The sequence below is a fragment of the Monomorium pharaonis genome, chromosome 2 (assembly GCF_013373865.1).
Source record: "Monomorium pharaonis isolate MP-MQ-018 chromosome 2, ASM1337386v2, whole genome shotgun sequence".
In the NCBI taxonomy this organism is placed as follows: Eukaryota; Metazoa; Arthropoda; class Insecta; order Hymenoptera; family Formicidae; genus Monomorium; species Monomorium pharaonis.
Window position 1 is genome coordinate 1,075,378 of NC_050468.1, and position 27,093 is coordinate 1,102,470.

Here is a 27,093-nt window from a genome sequence, read left to right on the forward strand (position 1 = left end):
ACCAAATAACTATAATTATAAATATTAACCCAGAATGTCGCTCAAAAGTGAGTCTTACATCTCTCTCCAAATTTTGATTTTCATAAACATTAAGGCTTTTTAAAATTATTTATAACTTTTTCATAAATTTACCAATTTTTTTATAAGTAGTGGTAACCTTCCTTAACAAAATAAAATAAATCGTGTCAAATTCTATCCATGTGTTCCGAAAATATATATTTTTTTAGAGGTAGAACGTACATATCCCATGGGCACAAAAGGGTTAACACATTTTCTAACAAATGTAATCTGTTAAAATATCTGATTTATTTTATTAAAATATATATTTAATATATCCGCTGTACCACATTATAAACTTTTTTATAATAAAATCTCATTTCTCAACGATACAAAACATTTTATTTGCTAATTATTTACTAATTAATATATAATTAATTTTTAAGGAGATTCTCTAGCCTACAAAAGTAAAAGAAAATTATGTGACTTTTTATTCACATACGTATATTTTTTAGTAAGAAATTTTTGCTATCTTTAAAATAATGAACAGTAAAACAAAATGTTAACATGTAAATAAAAATATTTTAAAATATTTTTTATAATACTAATAAACATTGATGTGGAAAAATTGAAAAAAATTAATTTCCAGAAAATTCAAATACCTAAATGTAGTAATAAATGGCACTGACATGTTTTCACTAATGTGAATGCAATGATAAAATGACTGACAAATTTAAATGTTTAAAATTAGCTTATAGAATTAAATCCCTTTTAAACATTTCAAATACACACAATAAATATCAAAACGCAACCTAAATTAAAAAAAAGTTTAATTACCAACATATATAAAACATACAATCATATATAAAAAATAATCAAATCATATAATTAAAAAATTTTTCGTATTTTAAACAGTTTTTTATTTTTCAATTATTTCCAATTCTGTACAATAAATTAAAAAAAAATCCACCCCTATAAGTAATACAGTATCGGTAACTCCATAAAAAATTATATAACTCATAAACATTCTATATTCTTAAACAAAAATAAAATGGTAAAATTTTATTTCTTCTATTCTAAAAAAAATTTTTTATTTAAACTTTATTTTCTTATAAATATAATTTGTCAAAATTCTTATATTATGTGTTTGCGTTAAAAAATGTTTTTAGTTCTTTTTTAAATCTTTTTTTAAGATAATTTAACATATGTATAATAAAATGATTTATATTTGTTTTTTCAATTCCCAAACTTAGGTAACTATTTTAGGGCCTCAAGGATGGTGTTACCCCTTCATGTGCACCGAGTGCGCATTAATAGGTCCGAATTCGTTATTAATATTCTTTTTTATTATTGCCGTTTATAATCTATTCAATTCTTTAACACTTTTCTTCTGCAACATTTCTTGTACTACAATTCTTTAATCTAATTGTCCGAAAATTAATTCTGTGTTTTCCTTGTACTCTTGTACTGTTTCCTTATTACCAAGTAAAGTTTTTTTTTACTTTTCCAAATTTTTCTGTTTGTCCCATCTTCCTTTCTCCATTCTCACAGTCAATGGTCTGAATCCATTCTGCTCCTGCCTTGAATTCTAAAAACATATAACCTTTTTTGCTAACTACAACATAATTAATAATCTCTTGTACCTACGTATATATTTTCTTCTTCCTGGTTTTCTTCTATCGTTTAATATACATACGTATACCATCCCTTATTTAATATCTAGTCCACAACTTCTCCTGTTTCCTATTACCCTATTTTTACTTCGTATTATTATTTCCCATCCCTATTTCTTTTTCGTCCATACTTTCTATATTACTCCCTTTTCTCCTCTCTTCTTGGCTTAATCAAATTTTTCTCTATCTCCGTCTCCTCACCATTTTATTTTTCTCTAACTTTATTCTCTAGTCTTTGCTTTTCCTTTTTCTTTTTTTTACTTCCGCCCATGTTCTCGAATTTTCACTTTGCCATAACTTATCTTTATTCTTATCCTTTTCTTTTCTTTGTTCTCTTTTTCTAATTAATTTTTACCTAAGTTTTCAATCTTAACTTAAATCATTTTTTATAAATTTTTATAAATTTGTTCTCTCTTAATTTATATTATTTCTCATTATTTCTTGTTTTTCTCTCCTGAATCCTAACTACATAAACCAGTCTGCTTCTCTTAAGGAATTAGGCCATCTTAAGGGGTAACACCACTGTAAAAATTTTGTTTTAATGGAAGGAAAAGTAAGAGGATAATATTCAAGGATGTTATTAATCATGTCTTTAAGTATTAAAAAAAGAGTTCTTCAAAAATAGTACAAAATGACGACGTTGGAGTCATTCTCGTGAGGCATGTTGAATTTGCGGCACGCGGTGTAACTGACGCAAATTTGAATTTGGAAAAAAACAAAAAACTTTCTCTTAATCTACATGAGTATAGCTAGAGAAATACGTAGCGAATTTTGAAAATATTAATTTTTGTGTGATTGGCGAGCATTTAAAGTAATAAGTTCAATTTTTGACAAAAAAAGGCAATTATTTGTCAATAAATAATGTTAAAATCAACTTATCGAAAATCCCGTACGTACTTCTCTTCGGAATGTTATTTTAAAGATATAGTCAACATTTGGAGTGAATAAAATAAAAATTGTTGGAATTATACTGCGTGCCGTTTTAAAAAATCGTGTTTCGAGAAAAACGCCTTTAAAGTTTTGAGATGTTATGGACGTGAAAAAATGAAAAATTTGGCATAAAACTTTTTTCCCCTTATTCTAGAAGGTTCAAAACATCTTTTAAACGAATAAAAAAAATCGATTATCTAAAAATTATTACAGTGGTCTTACCCCTTAGAACCCTAAAAAATTGTGATTAAATTATGATTTAAAAATTTTTTTAAGAAAAACGATAAAGTAAATACAAAATCAAATTAGTAAGTTTTATTTTACATTTGAAGATATAAAAAAATTTTTTGATTTCAATTTTTTTCAAAATGGTATCTACAGTCTCACAGAGTGCCATTTTTTTTATAGAATGATACTTTTAGCGCTAATAGTGTCTCCCCGAACCCAGCCTTGGAAGGAGAAGGAGAAATTAATCTAGGAAGTATGGAAGAAAAAATAGAGATGAAGGAAGTAATAGTAAAAATAGAGTAATAAGAAACAAAAAAAGTTGTAGACTGGGTATTAAATAAGGAATAGTATACATATGTATATTAAGGGGTCAAGGGACATTAAAAAACCAAAAGACACTTTTTGGGGGATTTTTCGGATAAAGTTCCAAAAAGCGCAAGACCTCCGATCGCGCTAAAATTTTAACCAAAGCTCACCCTTGATTAGAGAAGAAAAACCCTAAAAAAATTTTTGGCGGCAAAGCCTCGTTTGCCCCCCAGCCCCTTTCAAAGTTTTTACAGTTCTTACTAAATTTTTCCGAAAATATTGATTTTAAAGAAAAAAGTTTAAAACAAAAAATGAAGCTCATAAATAGCTATACAAAAAAATTTTATACATTTTTTACGTAAACTTATTATTTTGGCTGTTATGACCCAAAATAACTCGGCGGGAGTCAAATTGATCCTGTCAAACATTTTTTTAAATTTTTGTTTTATTAAATATGCGAAAATTTTTTACTTTAAAACTCTTCCCGTAATTTTTTCTAACCTCACCCACACAGTCAATATTTGGTTAATTCGAAAACATTGGAAACGAACAGCGTGGAAAGTCGTAAACCTATGTGGTACTGTACAAGCGTAGATGTCACTTATTTTACGTTTTATAAATACAATACACGATAAATATTACCTTTTGTGTTATATGTTAAACTATAGTAATGTTTATGTTTTATTTTAAACTAGCTTTTTCACGCGCACACATATATAAGTACCGCGTTTGTATGCCCGCGGACTCTAAATACTCGCATGTAAATACAGGTTTTTTCTGTAATGTTGGCAGTAACATTGTTTAAAAATTCTTCTTTGAATCAACCTGTATTTCGAAATACCGCTTTATACATCGTCAAAATGTTTTTCATTTTTTTTAACATCAATTACTCTCTTCTATTATAATTAAATCCTCTAAACCTTCTTCTAAATTTAAAATTTATTTATTATGATAAAATTTTTAATCTTTTTCAAAATAACATGCAATTAATGAATCTATCAACTTATATTTTAACTGATTTATTCAAGTATTTATTACTCATTTTATTCTAATCATTGTCTCAGATTTCGATTGTTTAGACTCCCTCTGATGATTTAAGGATGTATCGGACATACAATCTTAGACAAAAGTACATGTAATTTGAAATACTTAAATATTTACGCCTAACGTACAGTAAATCTAGATGTAAGAAACTTGGAGAAGAACGATAGTTGGAGTCTTAATTTTACTCTTACAAAGGTATTTTTCACATATTTGCGATTTTTTTCACTTATGAGTTTAAACTTTTGACAGTGAAAATGCACAAGTATCTCAAGTTATATGTTATTTCTTTAAAACGGTGTAGTGAAAACAATTGAAACTTGGCAAATATTTTCATCTATTCATATATTAAATGTACCAAAAAGTTCAAAACACTCGTACTATTTCTTCTATATTTTTTTAGCTGTTTTATCCGTCAAGATCGTCTTTTTCCATAAGATGAAAAAGGATATCATGTAAAATTAGTAAAAATTAACATATTTATAACTCAGCAACCGTTTAGTGGATACGTTTTCAATTTTTTGCAGTACATTAGGGAAACTAAAAGAACAATTTCACAAATTTATAGCAACTTTGTACTATTTTGAACTTTGGTCCAATACATCCTTAACCCTCTGCCTACACATGGGGTTACGGTTACCCCAGTCGATTTTGAAATGCCCGCTACTTTAAAGTATTTAGCAAGGGGATGCTGAGACTGGGATGGGAGGGAAAGTTTGAACTGTGCTCTACTTATTCCTCTTTGGGCGTTGTCAATGTTCTGAAAACAACAGAAGTAGGAGCATCAAAAGTGTGTGTTGAGGTTACAGTTACTCTTTGTGTAGGGAACGTAACAAAAAATTTCAAAAGTTCCAAATTTGAAGAATAAATAAGTCATTTTTTTGTTCATTACGTATCATTTACGCATACAGTACTTATATATATTACCAAAGTCGCAATTACTTTGTGAAAATATACTGCAATTGTAGCATTGCAAATTAAAAATTTTTTCTATAACAAATAAAATCTTTTGTAATAAATATTTTTTGTATTAATAATTATGTTTTTGTGTATTAATAATTATTGTTTTTAAATAAATATTACTATTTTCTTTTATTATTGTGTTTGAACTGCATTCATTTTTTGCTAAATTAACATTACGAAATAAATATTTTTGAACAGAATCATAAAAATTACGATAGATTCTTAAAGTACAACTCTTCCCCTTTTCATTGATCACCATTTTAATTACTTTATCTATTTTTTTTAGTAAATACGGGCGTTTAAAAAAAAGGCAATTTTTTTTAATTTTTCGTTCCTTTCTCATTTTTTTAAAAATCTCTTTTCTTTTTATATCTTCGACTTTTCAGCCAAGACCATCATAATTCTGAGATTTTTTCTTTTTGATTAAAAAAAAATAAGTTAAAATTGATTAAATACATTTGGAGATATAAGTTAACGAAATTTTGGGGTTTGCGTAACCCCTTTTTGTGGGAATCGGGAGAAAAATAAGGTGTGTAGATAGATGGTTAAAAAGCGTCTGCATTAATCGCCTGTTTCGTGGACATCGAGTTTTGATACGATTTTGGTGGTAAATGATTGCATATTATCAAACGTTTATCACCTAAAAATTTCGAATTGAACATACCTTTTATTTCTGAGATATGAAGGATTATAGTTGATATTATTCACGAACTTGTTAAAAATACGTTTTATCAAAAAAATCACATAATACTTCTTTTGTTAACAATTTTTTGTTGCTCAATTACAATTATGTAATTTGTATCTCGGTAAAAAAGCTACCTTCCTCTTCTTAAACTTTTAGAAAAATCATAGTAAATACTGCAGTTCTTTAGAATTCGGTGGTACCTATATTTGAAATATTGTTATAATGTTATTGGATTTATAAAATATAAGGCCCGATTAATCCATTTTGACATAAAATAACGTTAATAAAACATTCCCGTCTTTTACATGTACTCTTTCTGTGCTCGCTGAGATAAATTAAAAACATTTTTCTGAAAATTGTTAGTTGACCTCTTGACATTCTGACTTAAACGTCGTTTCAAAAATTTCCTTTATATAGATTAGTAACGGATATGCGTTTATCTGTATGACCGCAAACTACACCGTCATTTGTGGCCTAAACCATTTGCAAATGGTCTTATTTTATTCCAAATTTTTTAAGAATGGCAGCCATGGGTTTGGGTCCGTATACTGGAGGGTGTTTCATAAATGAATAGCGTAAGAAATGTAAGTCTTTTAATGAAACACCTTGTATATGGAAAATCCAATCCCATGGCAGCCTTACTCGTTAAATTTGGAATAAAATGAGACCATTTGTTAGAGATTCGAGCTACAAATAACGATGTTGTTCGCGGTTATACAGACAAACGCTTATTCGTTACTAATTAATATATAATTTTTAAAAAACCCTGTACTTCGAAGAACCAAATCCATAGCAGCAATTCTCGTAAAATTTGGAATAAAATAAGATCTCTTGCATTAGAATCGGACCACAAATGACGGAGTGGTTCGCGGGCATACAGACTTCAATTATTCATACGTATATTTTGGCCTATCATTTTTGAAACACCCTGTTTTTGTAAAATTCGAGCCCATAAAAGCCTTCCCCAGAAAAATGACGAAATAGTTCGCGGGCATACAGACTTCAATTATTTATACATATATTTTGGCCTATCATTTTTTTTAACACCCTGTTTTTTAAAAATCGGAGTCCACCGTAGCCATCCCTAAAAAAAATTCTTAATTTCTGAGACCATTTGCATTAAGATTGGTCCACAAATGTCGGAGTAGTTCGCGGGCATACAGACTTCAGTCATTTATACGTATATTTTTGCCCATCATTTTTTTAACACCCTGTTTTTTAAAAATCGGAGTCCACCGTAGCCATCCCTAAAAAAAATTCTTAATTTCTGAGACCATTTGCATTAAGATTGGTCCACAAATGTCGGAGTAGTTCGCGGGCATACAGACTTCAGTCATTTATACGTATATTTTTGCCCATCATTTTTGAAACAACCTGTTTTTAAAAAATTTGCTAAATTTTGACACCAGTGGCGTTAAGATCGGACCACAAATGACGAAGCAGTCCGAAGAGTTACGAACATACATACATCGCGACTTATATATATAGATATTAAAAAATCGGAGTCCATAGGCGCCATCCCCTGAAAATGCTAAATTTTGAGACCAGTTGCAAGAGGATTGGACTACAAATGACGGAGGAGTTCATTGGAATACAAACTTTAGTTTAAAAAAACAAAACGTATATTTTTGCCCATCATTTTTGAAACAATCTGTTTTTGAAACATTCGACCCCATGGTAGCAGTCTCCGGAAAAATTGCTAAATTTTGACACCAATGGCGTTAAGATCGGACCACAAATGACGAAGCACTCCGAGGAGTTACGGACATACATACATCGCGACTTATATATATAGATTATAGAAATATTTGTTTTATGTTAAATTGTAAAAAAATTACTTTTTTTTCAAATTTGCAATTAAACTTTTTTTTACGTTAAATAAATATATATAACCTTTAAATTAAGAAATTTTCGCATATTTAATAAAACAGAAATTTTTTAAAATGTTTGACGGGGTCAATTTGACCTCCGCCGAATTATTTTGGGTCATAACAGCCAAAATAATAGATTTACCAGTATTTTCGGAGATATTTAGTAAGAACTGTAAAAACTTTGAAGGGAACTGGGGGGCAAACGAGGCTTTGTCGCTAAAAATCCTTTCAGGGACTTTTTTCTCTAATCAAGGGTAAGCTTTGGTTAAAATTTCAGCGCGATCAGAGGTTTGCGCTTTTCGGAACTGTACCCGATTTTTTCTTTGAAGTTACAGTATTATATTTAATTTATGAACATTGGAACTGTTACATAACATTTTAAAAAAATTCAGAAAAATTTCAAGTAAAAATATTAAAATTTAAAGAAATTACAGTTAATAACAAAAGCCACCTTAAAAAAAACACGATTTGTGGTACCAATTGCTGTGTGAAGCTGGATCATGTAAAACAGATAAAACAAAAAAATTTAGTTTGTACATTAAATTTTCTAGTCCTTAATCGAAGATTTTAGAAAAAAATTAATTTAGGACAAAATGGCAGCTGCCAAAAGTCAAACTTCCGATTTTTGTAAAAAAACGCCCATTTTTTGTACATAAAATTAAAAATATAAGTAAAAAAAATCCTTCGATCAAAGACTTGCATTTTATGTTAGAAGCACGTAAAATTTCAGATTGATCGGTTGAATAGTTTTTCAGAAATCTTTGGCACCGTCTTTGAAAATGCATTCTGAGAAAATCGCGTTTAAAGTTTTAAGTACTGTTTACATATTTCATTCAAAAATCATATGATTAATTCGAATAAAAGGTGTGTTTTTAAACTTACACAGAGTTATCAATTTTAGGCCCATATACACCTTCGCCTTCTATAGCCGCCTCTAAAATATTAGTCAGTGAGAGAGCAGCTGTTGATAGCTGCTCCTTTCTAACAGTTGCGCTTGACCTGAGAGACTGACCTTTGCGACCTTGCTACTTTGACAGTTTTAATCAGATCGACTTGAAAATTCAATGAGATATTCTCGAGATGTTATACTTTCAGAAATTACGAAAATCCAAAAAATGATTTTTTCAAAATTACAAACTCTCCTGACCTCTTAAACGGTAGAAGAAAACCAAAAAGAAAAAAATACATACGTAGGTAGAAGAGATTATTGATTATGTTGTAATTAACAAAAAAGGTTATAATATGGTTTTAGAATTCAAGGAGTAGAATGGATTTAGACCATATACCATTGACTGCGAATAGAGAAAGGAAGAACAAAGAAAAAAAATTCAAAAAGTAAAAAAAAATTTTACTAAGAAGGCAGTACAAAGCTACAGGGAAAACACAGAATTAATTTTCAGACAATCAGATTAAAGAAATTGTGGAAGAGAAGTGTTAAAGAATTGAATAAATTATAAACGAGACAGTAATAAAGAAGAAAATTAACAGTAAATTCAGACTTATTAGTGAGCATTAAGGATGCGCATTAAGGGACAACACCACCCTTGAGGCCCTAAAATAGTTACCTAAGTTCTTTTTGTAAGCAAATAAATATAGCTTTATTGGAAAAACAAATACAAACCATTTTATTATACACTTTTACATTATTTTAAAGTTTTTATTTATTTATAATTGTTTAAAATGACGGCATATTAGCACACTTCCGCAAACGCGTTTTTTAATTTGCGTGCAACGTTATTCTTACAATTTTTATCTAATTGATTTAAAATTTTAACATAATTTTCTTCTATTCATCACACAACAAAGTACGTAGGATTTTTGCGAAACATTGAAAATTCTTTTTGCAATAACAATTTATCTAATTTTCGACTATAAAAATATACTTTTTCTTAAAAATTGCTATTAAAAGAAATACATATTTTTTAAAACAGCTACGTACTTTGTAACTTCGATCAATATAGAAAACAAAATTTTTGAATTTTTGTTCTAGGGCAACTATCTTAGAAAAATCTTGCACGCAAAATAATGTTTTAAAAAGAAGTGCGTTTGCGAAGTATGTCAGTTACGTCACCATTTTAATCAATTATAAATAAATAAAAAATTTTCAAATAATTTGTTGTACCTTGCGGTGCAACAAAATGATTTTGCCGTACTTTGCGGTGCGACAAATAATCTTGTTGGGTTTGTTGCTGCCTTAGGAGTAGGAACTCGCGAAAGGAGGCTTTCGTTGACAGGGTCCTCGAGTCACCAATACACTTGTTATTAGTAATTAACGAAAGGAGTGTTTATTCTCTGTAGTTATAAGGCAGTTCTTTACACTTGCGATCGGCGAAGGTGCCATGTCATTTTCTCAGAGGTGATAAGATACGGCGCGCGGTTGAGATAGCGCGCTGTATATTCGCTCGCTCGAGATGCGTTGTGACTAAGTCCCGAACTGTGAGTTCGTATGCTAATCTCGCGGGCCATATGTATCGGCTTGATTGACTATCACTGATCCTGCGACCCGCTGTCCGCAGCGACTTAAGTAGTGCCGCGGATTTGGTATAATAGTGGGGCAATGGGCCCTCCGCATGACCATATATGGTCATAACCGCGCGCATCCGGCGCGCGAAAAATATTCGCGAGCTTAGCAACAAAAATGCAAATATGCATTTCCGGTGGCATGATCGTTGCTAAGCTGAACTTCGCTAATTCCATGCGATGCCCGGTGCGTTGACCAGTGCGATGGTCGGCCGGCAGCGCACGAGGCATGTTACTTGACACCTCGCGATAAGGAGCCTTCCTCGGCGAGCTATTCTAACATCTTTCTTAATTCAGATTTGATATTATTATATTATCCAATATTATATTATAATATTTAATTTTACTATCGGTTGTGAGTGCCTCGCTCACAACAAATTCAATATGTGTGTAATAAAATAGTTTATATTTGTTTTTTCAATAAAGCTATTCATTTACTTACAAAAAATTACCAAATTTGGGTATTATTTTAAAACCTCAAGTGATGTTATCCCTTAAAACCGTTGTACATTGATTTAAAGACCCCACAGTTTTCTTATGGAAAAGTACTTTCGGTTGAATTGGCTGTAAATATGTAAGGCGTTTTGGCGTTCTGATCAAAAGTTCCAATAGACACGAGATTCTAAAATCAATCACTTTTGAGATACCGGCGGTCAAAGATCAATTATGAAGCCTTATAATATTTAAGTAGCATCGAGTATGCCTTTAATGGCTGGATGCTCTTTTGACCTTGCCTTCGGTAGCTAAATTAGCTCCCGATCTTATCTTCACTATGCTATACTGTGCTCGCATAAATACCTGATATACTAAATGTAAAATCACCACAGTTCTGCTTTTTAGATTTGAAATTGTAAAGTTAATAAAGAACCTACACTAATTTAATGAGAAAATCGGTCCTGGTAAATTTGGCTGGTTTTCTCATATGTTGTAGCTTGTGACTTGATAAAAAAACGTAGTAAGCACACAGCTAAATAATGGATAGTTTTTTGAGTTACAATCAGCCAAACCTGAAGAAGTTAACTGTGGAATAATCAATTATTTCAGAAAATATTGGTTTATTGAAAAAATATTTTAAAAAACAATAGGGTTTTTTTCGCGATTTATCAATCTTTTGACGAAACAAGAATAGAATCATTATTGATTATTCGAGATTTTGTGGCAGGCCATACCGAGCGCTTGAGACAATTCGATTGGCTCAGCCAGCGCGTATCAGCGCATAGCGGACGGTCGGAAAACGGCTGTGAACTTCGACCAGTCACGTAAGATTTCGGAAGATCGCAGCAATCGATTGGTGGGCCAAGAGCATCGCCTAACAGGATAAATAGAGAATCGCGAGTTCACTTCGACTCACTTTTTAAGTATCCGCGGACGCGAGTGTTACCACAGTATATACAGTAGCATAACTCTCCTGATTCTAGCGTGTATAAAATTGTTTACAAAATTGAACTGCACATGCGCCGGCTAAGTAGATAACCAATCGCATAACTGATTTTCTGTTGCATTTCTTCTCGGTCAAAAACGCTATAGTCTAGTTCAGTGCAGCAACAAGAATCAGGTTTATGATTGGTTACCTACTTGTGCTCGATTTCGTACACGCTAACATCAAACGTGCCGACAGTGAGTTGCGCTACTGTATATACTGTGGTGTTACCTCGAGCTTCACAAGAGTGCGGTTAGTATAGCTATAGTGTGATCAGTAGAGTCATTAAGTCAACGCTGCTAATTTCGATTCAATTGATTTCTTACACGTTCTCGTCATAATTTCGAATCGCATTAAACTCAGACGGACGCGAGCAAGGTGTTCTCTAAGGGGCTTCACCCCATACGTGGAATTTTCCCTCGTATTCGTCTTCACTCGAAAACGGAAGACTTATTCGATTATACGCATTCGGGGTCCCGAAAACCATGTGGTACCACGATATAAAATACACGATTTTAGTCGATCTACATGATCGACACGATTATACTCAATCATACGATTATACAATTTACTCGATTGTACGATTCACACAATTATACGACTCATACAATTTACACGATCTGTAAACTCTCAACATTGACTATTTTATCTGGGGTTTTTATGCCGAAAGGCTTTTCTCCATAAACCAATAAAAAACTTAATTCCTCGGCTCAAAAAACTCGTCTAATTTATTCTCTACACCCTCTCTTGTACGAAACCATGAGATCTCTCCACGAGAAGCGGTTTCGACGATACAAGTTTAAAAAATCTATTAGTTTGTGATATTTGTTAGAATTTGGTTAACCTTGAAAAGCTTCGTCAAGGTCAACATAAAAATCTTCAACTAAAATTCCTATTTTTTATTGCATATTCGTGTAACTAAAATCGAAACGTTTTTGAAGCACAATTAAAAACATAAAAATGCACTAGGTATCTGTTAGCTCTAGTAATATTTTATTATCAAGTTGCATAGTATTTATTTCATTGTGTATTATATTATATATTATAATATACATAGTTCATTATAAGTATAGTTAAGCAACACTTGTGTGGTAATGCTCTGGACAATCGCGTTTTTGTCTTCAAAATCGTGCTTCAAAATCGCTTCAATTTTAGCTACACAAATATGCAATAAAAAATAAAAATTTTTATTAAAGATTTTTATATTGACCTTGACAAGGTTTTTCAAAGTTATTCAAACTCAAATAAATATAATAAACTAATAGATTTTTAACCGTACTAATTTTGTTTAAAATATTTTTTTAAATAAACCAATACCTGCTGAAATAATTGGTCATTCTGCAGTTCGCCTTTTCATCTTCAACTGGTTGTAACTCAAAAACTATCCATTATTTAGGTTTGTGCGTACTACATTTTTTCATCAGATTTAAGCTGTGACATATGAGAAAACCAGCCAATTTTACCGAGATCAATTTTTCTATATAATTAGTGCAAGGTTTTAGTTTTTTATGTAAAAATAAGTAAAATAAAGAAAGGAGATGTCTTTACCATGAGAAAGATTTAACTAATGCACAAGTATAGAAAGTATAAACGAATGAGTTTGAAACAATCAAAAAACGATTTCTAAGAGATGAGTTAGACAAAACTACGAAAGGATAAAGACATCGTTTGAAAAAAGAGAATTTTAGTTGATTTTTCTAGATAATGTTGGTCTCTAAATGTAGATACTGTCTAAACAAAAAATTCAATGCCAGTCCCTAAAATGTTAACAATTAAAGCATTTTAATTAACACAAGAATTTAAACTTTAATAATATAATCCTCCAAATAATGTAATTAAAATACAAGATGTACTCAAATAAAAGCTACACATTATTTATATAAAAATTCTAATTCGTATAGGTTGTGACGTGACAGCCGCAGGCTGCTATCCGTCACAAGGGACTTATCGGCCCTTACACGTTAACATCACGCGGGTCCTGCGTCCTCCTGCTCGGGAGCGGATGCAAAAGCGTGTTGTCTCGTGTTTTTGTGTGACGTCCCGTGTGTTGTCCGCGTACTAATCATTAAGATTTTTGCGAGTGCTGCATCGCGAGTGCGGCGGAAATCGGTGGCCACAGCGATCAATCTTGTAATTTTTTTAGCGTCTCGTCTCGATGGAGAACATTCCCGGAGGTCATCAAGTGAGCGGACACCGAGGGAATAACGGAGACCCTTTTCGAGCGGGGATTCACAGGTAATACCGCCCTTGTCTTGCCTACAATTCTCATCACGTAAGAATTCCGATATTGCCGCCAAATCACGCTTTCAGGATCCAGCAAAAGCGCGCGAGGCCGATGTTCCGACGGGGCGCCTACGAATCCGATCCCGCGCTAGTCCCGGCGGAGATCACGACAACTTGACATCAGTGAACGCCCTCGTCGAGGAGGAAATACCGGTGGCGAAAAAGGCGCCCGGCCAGAAGAAAGGAATCTGCCAGAGAAAAGCGCCAGAAATTCCCGCGCACAAGGCCCAACAGTATCGACTATCGCGCCTGAATCGATTAGCGACGGCGTGCACGCCGCGCGCTGCGCGAAAATCGATTTTTGGAAAATCGACCAATAAGGGCCCGGAGTGTCGGGGGCAGGGTGAGGCGCGTCGCCAAGCGGCTCCCGCAGGATCCAGGATCCCGCACTCGAGCTGTGGACGTTGTATTGTCTTGTGTGTGCGATCCAGATCCCGAGCTGAGATATCATGTAAGAGGACGCAGGAGCCAGAAACCTCCCGATCCGGACGAGGCCGAGACAAAGGCAGATTCCTTTCTTCTGGCCGGCTTGGTGAGACGAGCGTCGCAAATTGTAAAGCCACCGATTTGGCGATTGGGCGACTCACGATGGAGTCACAAATTTATTACGATCTTGTGGTCATTAGACTAGAGTCACGAATTTATTAAAGTATCGTTGTTTCGCCTGATCGCACCCGCCCGCAAGAATTCGCTCCGTGCTGTTCGTTTCGTGTTCTAATTACGTTGCGTGTGCATCCCAATCCGCAGCCGAGTCAATTGTGATTTCGTCCTATAGTTGTGTCGCGAGTTATTAACCGCGCTGTGAATTGTCGCGCATTTATGATTTATTGTTAGAAGAATTTAGTTTAATCTATCGCATCGATATCGCGAATCGTTGTTAATTGCGCTTTAGTCTGATTTCATATTCTTGTCTTGTACTACTTCGTTGGCGAGCTCAGAATAATTATCGCGCATATTACTCGCGGGATCTTGTAACGTGCGGAGGAGCACGAACCCGCCGCGTGTCGCGTGAACTCGGAGCTACTGTTCGTCTCGATCGCCCTTGGCGACACTGTTATTCCATCGGGAGTTTGGCGTCCACCAACGGCGCCGGATAAAAAGCGTAGGGTGTCGGAGAATTCCCGCGTACGTCAAATCATCCGTTCATTGATTATCCCGTATTCGTGACATGTAATTTCAAGCGATCGTCAGCTTGTAACACGCGCAGGTCATCATTGCCGCTCCATAAAACCGTCTAATCCTATATTACTTACTGTCAAATATATTTGTTAATTTTATTGTTAAATTATGTTGCTTCAATAGTTTTCTCGCCTTCCCGATTCCATCCGCCCGCGCCGAACCTCCCCCTCTGCTATTTTAGGGCTGAGCAGCTGAATATCGGAGCCGCCGACGCCCGGTCGCCTATGAGGCTTATTATTTTCGTGATTTGGTTCATTAAAGCGTAATCTCCTGCGTGTTGAGAAAAGAGTGGTACGCTCAACGTACCTCGCGCCCAATCAAATATTTTTGGTGTCGGAAGCCTTACGAGAACGGTCGCCCCGACACCCGGGCGGCTGAGGGCCGCGACCAGGGACGAAGCAAAGTTGGCCGTCGCTCGCGAGCACGGTTACAAGGTATCTTACAGAACACCTATGCTATATACACATTGTGGCGGCACGCCACAGCGCGACGCGCGCGCGCGCGCACGCAGCGTCCGCGGCCGGGTCAGCGGCCCCGGCGACCGCGAGTAGTGCGCGCGGCCGCCACTAGGCGAAAGCGCGGCGCCTCAACTCATAAGAAGAAATGTAACATGAGGTTTACATAAGCAGACCACCCACGTCGTGGAATCAAGCCAAGCTTCACAGTATAGAGAGCTTACAAGAGCCTATATTACGCTTGCGATCACTTTTTGGAAGAAGTACCAACGGGCCCCGGTGTATCTGATATTCGGCACGGGCGAGCTCTCTGGTACGACGAGTAACTCCTTCGGGAGACAACCGGCATTGTGCCCTGCTGACGCCGACCTGGCCGCTGTGGTCTTTGGAGCCTGTCGTCAGACACCTCTAGGCGCCGCCTTATCCTTCCGCTACCGGGGTCAACTACCCCGCCTAATTCTTCCACGACTGGGGCTAACTACCCTGAAGGCAGAGAGGTCTACGCAAACGCAACCAGTACGAACTTTCTTCTGAGGCAGACGCAACCAATACTGATCACCTTCCGACGCCGATGCTTACAACTGAGGAAGTCATAACCACCTGGAAGTTCCTTCGAGCGGCGCCTACTCCTGCCACGTCCAGGACTAACCAGCTTCCGGCTACCCCAAGAGATCAATTACACACTTACGCATTAACAAGTGTACATAGAAAGTTTAAATATATCCGACACGTTTTATTGTTTGTAAAAGGCGGCCTTCTGATTGAACCAAAACCTAACCACGTCCCCCATACACATATAGTAAAATAACTGGTTTTTAATTAATTTTTTTAAGTTATTTCATTAAATATTGTATGGTTTTGTTATAATTTAGTTCTAAATATTTTGAAAAACAATTACAAAAATCATGGTAGGTAAGATTGACCCTTACAGAAACAATTACATGCGTATATCCTAAAACATTTAAAACATCTTCAATTTTCATAAGCGGAAGCATTCTTCGAGATAATTGTAAAAATGATGTATATTTATCATCCTTTCATATAAATAAATTTAGTCAATTACCCATATATAGAAGAGCCATTTTTGCCTTTTATAGATCCGCTCATACCGTAAAGATTAAATGAAAAAAATTTTGTTTGTATAATTTTATTCTAATTTCATTCCAACTTAAAAAATAAAATATCCTCGCGTATCAGACTAAGCTTTTAAACTTTTTCATAAATTAAGCATTTTTTTGTTTGTTTCTTCATTAAGTTTTGTTTATCATTTGTAAACACCAAAAAGTTTTTTAAATACGATTCAAATGTAAATTTTACTACTTTTTTTATTTTTCTATTTTTAACTTTATTTGTTAAGAAATTAAAACCATTTTAAAACCATTCGCGCATTTTTCGTGTTTTTTTGGTTTAAGTAGATTTTTCAATATTTCTCTGTCAAAAATACCATGTTTATATATACACGTATCGTTTTATTCATAAAAAATGAAGAAAATTCACTACTTAATTACACACACAAAAAAAGTGGTTGGTCCGGCAGACTAGATCCTTATGTATTTTGATCCGCTAAATTCAAATCCAAGATCAGAATTGCAAAGTTAAGCTCGTATGTATTTCCTAACATAAAAAAAATTTTGTTTTAATGTTGGTCCGGCAAACAAGACTAATCTATTTTTATGTATTTTGACCAGCTGAATCCAAATTCAAGGTCAGAATTGCTGAATTGGCTCATTTTTTCCTAACCTCAAAAAAACACCTTGTAAAAGTGGTTAGGGTCACAAATATATAATCCAGAGTGTGTAGGCTTGCGTAACCACATTACATGGGAAAAATTCAATACGTATAACAAGTCTGAGCTTCTGTGAATGAATAGCGTAGAAAATTTACTCCATTTTTCTAACTCTTCTATTTTCAAAGAAAATAAAAACTCTTTTATTTTCTGTGCAATGGCTTTTTCTTACGTTTCTTTTGAATTCTGAAATCAGCCATCATGTTAACATCCCACTTGCCCTGATATCGATTCTCCATCTCCTTGATGTCCTGATGAAATCTTTCTTCCTGTTCTTCACTATAATCACCTAGATTTTCTAGGAAGTAGTCGATATAAGAATCCAAGAAATGCAACTTAAGATTCATTAATTTTCAACATAATTATCTATTTTTGACTGTAATATTGACTTTTGTGGTTTTCTAAAAAATTTTCTGTGATACCTTTGAAACTTAGCCATGTTGCTCTTTCGTCTTCATTCATTTTGGTGACAAAATTGTCGTCTCTCAACATTTTACGTATTTGAAGTTTATCGAAAATTCCTTCTCGCAATTTTGTATCAAAGATGTTGGAAAATTGTTCTTGTAAATACTAGTAGCATTCACATTTTTCATTCAGAGCTTTTACCCATTGTTTCACAAGTCTCAATTTGATATAAAGAGGTGGAAGAAAAACTTTTGAAGGCTCAACTAACAGTTCATTTATGATATTCTTAGACCCAAGTTGCAAAGACGTCCTTGTCGACCATTCTTTTTTTAATGTAATGGTTCGTTTGATCTTTACTAACCCAATCACATAAGAAGCACGGATTTTTTGTATAATCTGATTGTTGACTCAATAATATGGTGAGAATTTTTAGATCCCCTCAAATTTGCCATCTATGTTCTGTATATTTAATTTTTTCAAGAATTTTTTCACTGTTTTCAGGTTTGTGTACTCTTCTTTTATCACCACCAAGTGCGCTGCAGGAATGGAAGCATATACATTAGTATAGTCCGGATTTTCCAACGGCCGTTGGGCAAATCTGAGTCGACTGTAGCACGTTCCTCACGACTCTCTCCACTTCGAGCGATGGCGCGCTCCCGCCCGCCCCTCTCCGACTCGAACGCATCGAAGTGGGGAGAGCTAGCTACTGTCGACGCAATTTCAGAACTTTAATCCGGGCTCTATACATTAGTATTGTGCAGCAACACTGCTTTCAAGCTTCTCTTAAAAAAATCGATGAATAGTCTCCATTCATCAGACTTGTAACATCCAGGTTTCAGTTTGTCCATTAATCCAAACCTTCAAGAATAAATGAGTTGTATATAATAGAAAAAGGGAGGAAATTTTCTACGCTATTTATTCATAGAAGCTCAGACTTGTTATATGTATTGAATTTTCCCCGGATAATGTGGTTACGCAAGCCTGCACACTCTGGATTATACATTTGCGACCCAAACTGCTTTTACAAAGTGTTTTTTTGAAGTTAGGAAAAAATGAGCCAATTCAGCAATTCTGACCTTGAATTTAGATTCCGCGAGTCAAAATACATAATCAACCAATTTCGGTAATGAATTTCGTCATTGCGGAATTAACAAATAATAATTTATATAAATAATAATCTATACAATTATCGTTGTAATTTATTTAAAAAAATATATAAAATAAAAAGTTAAATAACGCACGCAAAGCGCGCGTCTGTAGTATCTAGTATATCGAAAAAATAGCAAAAATGTCTTTACCTTTGAAGAGTGGTTTCACCCCTTCAAACTGTTTTGTATCAACTAAACATCTAAATTCATGTATTTACTTCCTCTATATTTGTGCCAAATTTCATTAAAATTTGAATTTCTGAGTTTGCGAGTTTTTCTTGTTAGATGAGCAGGAAAAGGTCATTAAATCATTGGCTAAATTGAGATATAATAATTTAAACAAAGCAAGTATTGGTTAAATAAAGATGCCTGGAAATGCATATTTTGTGATAGGGGTGGGGGAAGACCAAGTGCTTTCCAGCTATGAAACATTGTGTCGTTACTGTGTGACGCAGTGTTATACAATGTCTAGTTGTAGCTGGAACGCTGTTTAGCTTTATTTTACCGTCAAAGAGCAGGACAGTAATTACCAAAAGATTTGTAATCTAACTTAGTATTTAAAAAATTATTTTTATAAATTAAACATTTTCTAATAAGTTTTATTAAATAAGAGATACGTTGTTTCACAATAAATTATTTTATTTGTTTAACATTTGTGTTCGGGATTCGACCTCCCTTCCAAATTTCCCGGATCGATTAATCGCCGTCACTGACTCTCCGCTGATGACACGTCGTGTCAACAGATTTGGCAGTGGGCGAACGGGAAAACAATAGCAAGACGCCAGCCGTCTTGAGTCTAAATCTCGGAGTTTCACGCACCTCGGTGAAGGACTGCGTAATACTCCGCTGATCAGTTGCGTGACGGGTAATCGCCACGCGTTATACGCGGTCGATCGGATGGTGACAAGGTGCTCGATTTTCCGGAGCAACGATCCTCCACCAGTCTTGCGCCTGCTACTGCCCGCCAAGCACTTGTTTCTCGCTTTGCAAAAAGCTACGTCTTAGTGAACGCTCTTTGTTCTCGCGCCTCTTTTCGTACCACGAGAGTCTGTAAATCACGATTAATCGGGTCGCAACCTCATTCAATTCTTGTTCTTCGAATAATTCGATCCTCCTAGCATAAGTTTTTTTTTGTGTTGTAAAATTTAATGCACTATTCTCGCGGGTGATAGAGGCGAGAGCGTCCTGTGAGTGGTTCTTTGGCATTACCGACGATTCGCGTGATCGCGTCTGCACTCCTGCTTCGCGGCAAGATCTCCGTCGTTCAAGATATCCGTAGATATCACGCGCATTTCGGCGTGAGGCAAGATTTCCGTCGCGGACCACCCTGGCAGACATCAAGAGTGCAGAACAGAAAATTTCCGATCGCTCGCGTTATCGGTTCCGCTCACATTAGCCGTTCGTGCTCACTCGTGATCGCCACCACCCTCAAGACTGACCATTGTTCTAAACAATAAATTTGACGTGATAATTTTGTGCTATGCATTTTTTTCGGCTTCCTCTTTCCTGCCTGTTCTTCCATTGAATCTTCGGATTCACGTTACGCACCTTCCGCGCTCAGCGGTTCTGACGTTTCGAGACATTTTACATCGTCGCGCTCGCTCGCATTCAATTTGGTTAATAATAAAAGCTAAAATAATATATAAACTGCAGTGTTTGCAAATAAATCCTTCCACTGCTATATATTTCTCCATATATTTCTTTTTTGGTGTCTTTTCCATAATGTATTTTTTATTTTCCCATAAGCCGGTGTGTTTGTAATAAGTTTATGTAGACTTTGTAACTCTTCTGGGATACCGAAAATCCGATCTTCCACTATTGTAATTGAGGTTATGGCGATAACATTTGACTTTCCGTCATTTGCTAGTTTTACCGTGAATTCAAATTGTAACTTTTCCATATTTTTGAGAATAGTTGCCAAAAATGTCGTTTTATAATGTTTTCTTTTTTGTTCGTAGAGAAATTTGCGCAAATGAATAAACAGAATTTAGTTTCTCTGTAAACAAAGTTTATAGATTTATTATTTTCACAGTCACTATTTACATTATGTACAAGGTTCTTACCTGTAAACAAAGAAACGACATTTAAAGTTTATTTCTTGCTACCTTTCTTTGGTTACAACTTTACATACACTATTTGAATCTCTTAATGTCACTTAATATCAGTGAACGCGTGTCTATCCTACTTTCCTCTTTTCGCCTTCTTCTCCGTAGGCGTTTATTCTATCAACCTGCGGCCAAAATGCGCGGCAAATTCGAATTTAATTTCAACTTAAAGTGGCGTCGATTTATATATATATATATGTGTGTGTGTGTGTGTGTGTGTGTGTGTGTGTGTGTGTGTGTGTGTCATTTTACGGAATCCGCATATGAAATCTGGAACCATAGTCATCGATTCCGTTTAAACCGCAGAAAAGTATTCGTCAATATGAGTTATAACAAATGTGAATTTTTTTAGATTTTTAAATCCACGGGTTTAATGAGGCCGCTGCTGTCATTTCCTTGACTGTCGCGTTCCGACATCGCTTTAAAGTAAATTTTCACCAATTTTTTTTGTTTTTTTTTATGTGTAAATTTTTATGTATTGTTTGCTTTTTTCAATAAAAATATTTCCAATTTCCTCAAAATTAAAGAAAGCATTAAAAATAATGATTTTTTAGAAAAATCCTGTTTTTTTATACTTTTCCCAAAACTTATTTTAAAATTAATATTTTTATTAGAAAGAGCGGATTTTTTCACATAATATATGTAGTTTAAAGCTTTTGCTCTCAATAGTTAGGGCCAAAATTAAATAAATAAACAAATTATTTACTATGTCTAATTATATTTTCGTCTTTATTAATAATTTTTTATTAAATCGTTGTACAGCCTTCAATCTATTTTTATTTTTGGAAAGTTCAAAGATAATGAAATTACTTTTGCATAAGCATATTATTCAGGGGAATTATTGCGTAATAACTCTAAGTGCCTTTCATTGTATTATATGTAACATACCGTTATTCTAAAAATATTTTTATTTGTTTACAAGTCTTGTAAAATAAAATTACTTTACTTAAATTTAAAATGAGGAGAACTTTCTCGCCAAAGATTAGTCAATGTGGACTTCGTTTTCAAAGAATATTTATTTCTCTGCAATTACACAAGCACACAAAAAAAAAGTGGTTGGTCCGGCAGACTAGACTAGTCAATCCTTATGTATTTCGACCCGCTGAATCCGAATCTAAGGTCAAAATTGCAAAGTTAGCTCGCATTTTCTAACCTCAAAAAAAAATTTTTTTAAAATATTGGTCCGGTGGGCCAGACTAGTCAATCCTTATGTATTTTGACCAGCTGAATCCGAATCCAAGGTCAGAATTGCAAAGTTAGCTCGCATTTCCTAACCTAACAAAAAAAGTTTTTTTTTTAATGTTGGTCCGGCAGACCAGACTAGTTTATTCTTATGTATTTTGACCCGCTGAATCCAAATCCAAGGTCAGAATTGCTGAATTAGCTCATTTTTTCCTAATCTCAAAAAAAATGCAAGCTAACTTTGCAATTCTGACCTTGGATTCGGATTCAGCAGGTCAAAATACATAAGGATTGACTAGTCTGGCCCACCGGACCAATATTTAAAAAAAATTTTTTTTTGAGGTTAGAAAATGCGATCTAACTTTGCAATTCTGACCTTAGATTCAGATTCAGCGGGTCGAAATACATAAGGATTGACTAGTCTAGTCCGCCGGACCAACCACTATTTTTTTGTGTGCTTGTGTAATTAAAAAAGATTTTTTTTGTGGTTTGAAAATGCGAGCTAACTTTGCAATTCTGACCTTAGATTCGGATTCAGCGGGTCGAAATACATAAGAATTGACTAGTCTAGTCCGCCAGACCAACCACTTTTTTTTTGTGTGCCTGTGTTATTTTTAATTGTTTTAGTGCGCCTTTCGGTGTGGAAAAAAAGTGTTTTTATAATTTTTTCTCCCTGTAGATGTGTGGCTTTGTTAGGGTGACCAAGATAAGTCTATATCTCTCTTCTTTCTTCTCTTCCTCTTCTGTTGAAGATTCTGGAAGATCCATTTATGAAGGTGTCTCTAAGCGAGGCTTCTTCTCTGCTGGCGGTTCTGGAAGATCCGTTTGTGTCGATATTTCCTGGTGAGTCGTCTGGGTGAAGGCGTCGACGAAGTATCTAGGTTCTGAGAAGTCGATCTGGATCAGCCTCCAAGGGAAGTATTCCGTATATCGCTCTGACATCAGAAAGATCTTCGCTCAAGTAGGAGCAAGTACTACATTCGTTTAGTGAGCGAAGAGATGTCGAATCGTCCCTTCTTATATACAGTTTGATTAGTCATCTTAATTATGAGTAAATTCATTATGCGATGTCTGTCGGCAAAAAGAATTTCCTCAATTTGGTTGAAGTTGAACTCAGACAAAGCCAAATTCAGAATGCGGCTGTCAATTATCAACGGTCATAGCCGCCTTGTCAATAATCATAGCCGCCACATAAAATATATTATTTTCTTCAACTCCTGCTTCCTATGGGTACGTTTTTGGAGTTGGCGCTACGAATCAATAGAGCATGCTGCGATCAGAAGCCTGTTCTTCGCTGCACTGCTGCATTGGTGCAATAAGTTAGAATGAGAAAAATATATTTGTCTTACTTTATCCTATTGCACCGGAAGCATCCCAGATGTGCACAGATCGAAACGGACACCACCAATCAAATTCTATAAATTTATCCAAACTCTAACTAACTCAGCAATCTGATGCAAAAGTAATGCTCTCATGCTTATGCAAAAGTAATTTCATTATCTTTGAACTTTACAAAAATAAAAATGGATTGAAGGCTGTACAACGGCTTAATAGAAAATCATTAATAAAAACGAAAATATAATTAGAAATAGTAAATAATTTGTTTATTTAATTTTGGTCTTAACTGTTGAGAGCAAAAGCTTTAAACTACATATATTATGTGAAAAAATCCGCTCTTTCCAATAAAAATATTAATTTTAAAATAAATTTTTGGGAAAGTATAAAAAAACAGGATTTTTCTCAAAATCATCATTTTTAATGTTTTCTTTAATTTTGAGGAAATTGGAAATATTTTTATTGAAAAAAGCAAACAATACATAAAAATTTACACATTAAAAAAAACAAAAGAAATTGGTGAAAATTTACTTTAAAGCGATGTCGGAACGCGACAGTCAAGGAAATGACAGCAGCGGCCCCATTAAACCCGTGGGTTTAAAAATCTAAAAAAATTCATGTTGTTATAACTTATATTGACAAATATTTTTTGCGGTTTAAACGAAATCGATGACTATGGTTCCAAATTTCATATGCGGATTCCGTAAAATGACTCGTACATAAAGAGAGTAAACATTAAGCAAACATTATTATTCTGTTATATAGTGTTCAAATTTTTTGTACCTTTTTGTAAGTTTATGAAATTCATGTTCCTTTTTATGAAGAACATTTCGGCTATCTCTCGTTTTCTTGTGTTTTTTTCAGTATGTAATACTCGAGGGGTGTGCCAGTCAAAATCATGATTCTCAGTCATTCTGTGTTTGCTCACTACTAAATATTTAATCTCATTCGTTTTTATGTCGTTCTTATGTTCCTTCATTCGTGTCTCTAGCTGACGTGTTTTGTTTGCCCATTGTAGGATGAATTGTAGTTGTTGCGTTTTAGATGATAGACAACATGTGTTCTTTTTAAATTGTCAAGCTTATCTTTGCCTTTTTAAATAATAATATCAAGCTTTTTTGGAACCGTAAACAGTGACAATACCCGTCCTTTTCAAGTGATGACTAATACCATCAGTGATACTATTAATGTAAGGTAATGTTAAACATCTTTTCGTATCAAAAGACACATTGTCAAACTAATGTTAGAAGAATGTGTACGGTTTTTTAATTCTTTAATTCGTCGAGTAATAAACTTAATAATGACATCATCAAAAGAGCAATTATTTTTAAAAATGTTTTTTATTAACTTAATATTTGCTTCGTGAAATCTTTTGTCCGATAATAAAATTGCTTTGTCAACTAAAATACTAAATTAATGATGGTATTAATCTTATATGTCATTGGATGGTTAAAGAAGTAATTCATTTAACGACCTGAAAACGTAGGTTTTCGGTACCAATTTGTTAACAATTTATTGTCGTCACGAATGACCACAATATCTAAAAAAGCTATCGTTCCATTAGTTTCAATTTCATAAGTAAATTTCACTTTAGGATGGTAATTGTTGAAAATTGAAAGAACATTATCTATCTCATAAATAAATAAATAAATAATGGACTCTCAAAATATAAAATAGATAGGAAATTAAGGCAATGAGAGTCAAGCGCTGTAGTTGATGCGCTGCGACGTGATTTTCGTTCGCGTCTGCAACTTCGCCGTGCTCTCGATTTTCTTTAACTAGTAGTTGGGCGCCAGGCGCGGAAATCCGCGCCGCACAAAGCTCACAAAACACTTGGTACACGGCGGCTAAATGCCTGCTAACTCGTCTCTACACGAAATGGCAGAGGGGCGAGGTTCTTACGTTTCGCGGAATAGAAGAGATGTCTCGTATTAAATACTCAATAAATTAATAAATATAAGAATCATATATTGAAAGTCAAATATTAACAGATTTAGACGAAAGATACATAATAGTCATCTAACATTATTCTAGCTTACGACTGTCTCGTAACTCGACATAAGATTCGCGATATACGGAAAATTCCACTCTAAACGCCACGCTCGAAATCTAACAATAATTCTATTATCAATGCAATGCTCTAGGCTTAAACGGCGTCCGGGATAGGTCTTCGATTTAATATGCGTCTTCTTCGTAGAAGCACATGGCTCGTACTCTCGGTATGCTTACGGCGAGTGAATCCCGACAATATCCGCCTTACGTACTATCCTGTCGCTAGACTCTACTTTCTACACAATTTGACTGTCGGCTCGACATTTTCCCCGAAAGGAGAAACAATAGGCGAAAATATTATATCTAAGAGACGAAGATCGACACGGCCCCGCGGTACGGTGACTCTAACCTCGGTAAAACTTATCCCAATTACTCAATTCTTCTACCAAACGCTCGGTAGGGTAATTACTTAATAATCTTTCACGAAAGCAGGGCCGGCCGTCTCCGTCCTTACCGCGTGGTCGAAGTGGTGGCCTTACAGACTATGTGACTCCGTCGATGTCCGTGGAACCGCTCTCGTCGTCAGTCTCGCCGAACAGTGAGACGGCGTGAGTGGGGGCGCCGCGGGCATCAATCAGGATCTGCGCATTGTCCTTGCGCATCAATCCGCGCATTGACTCGCGCACAGGGATCACCGTGTCGATAGGACGTCGCTTCTTCCTTTCCGTTCCTGCGGGCCGAGGGCGCCTCCGGTCGCAACGCCACGCAATTTGAAGGCCGCTGATCTTACGGAGCCGACCTGCTGCGAGATCTCCATCTCTTGGTGCGGTTGGCTCGGGGTTGATCAGGTCCCGGCCTTCCGATGTCAGTTTCAACCACCGTTGACCGCTCCGGCGAGGGTCCTCCACCCGACTCCACAAGGTGCGAGGGCAAGCTCTAACTCCCCCGACGTCGACCTCCGGAACGCCCCTCTCCTTTCAATCCGCTTCCGCCTTTCCGGTCCCTGAAATAAGGCAACATGCGGTAGCAACCGCCTCACGACTCTCCTCTTTCCTGATATAATAACTCGACGGTATACTTGCCCTGTGGCTATCCGATAGTCCGGGGTCCCGCCGCTCAGCCGCTCCTGTAATTCTTCTTTAGTCCCTCGACGGCTGCTCCTCTATTACGTGAGGTATCTTCGGCACACCACTTCTCCCGCGAGTCGCACCTTCCGCTTTTTGGGTCCCTAAGTATCTTATTAACTTAAAATATTAATCGGAAAAGGAGAAGGCCGCCCTCCCCCTCGGGATAAGGAGCGGCCCCAAATGACCTTTCCCGGTCGCGCCATCCGGCCTTTGTGACGGACGAAAAACGTCACGTTACAGCGCATATATTAATAATTCTATACAATTTTTGTGACTAACAATGTTCAGACGTTTCGACTCTATTTTGAGTCATTTTCAACAAATTTTACAATTAACATCTATTCATTGTTTTTGCCCATAATTGCAATTAATAATCATCTATGTGTTACAAAACTGTTTCTTACAGGTAATTAAATGAGGAACAAATTTGTCATTGTCACTGTGTATGCGTCATTCACCTCG

General features: G+C 35.2%; 1 protein-coding gene across 2 annotated transcripts in view; it reads right to left on the bottom strand.

The window, feature by feature from the left end:
• The window catches only part of LOC105831373 (pre-mRNA-processing factor 19), a 210,192-nt gene that overhangs the window by 69,861 nt on the left and 113,238 nt on the right, over positions 1–27,093 (bottom strand). The window lies entirely within an intron of this gene.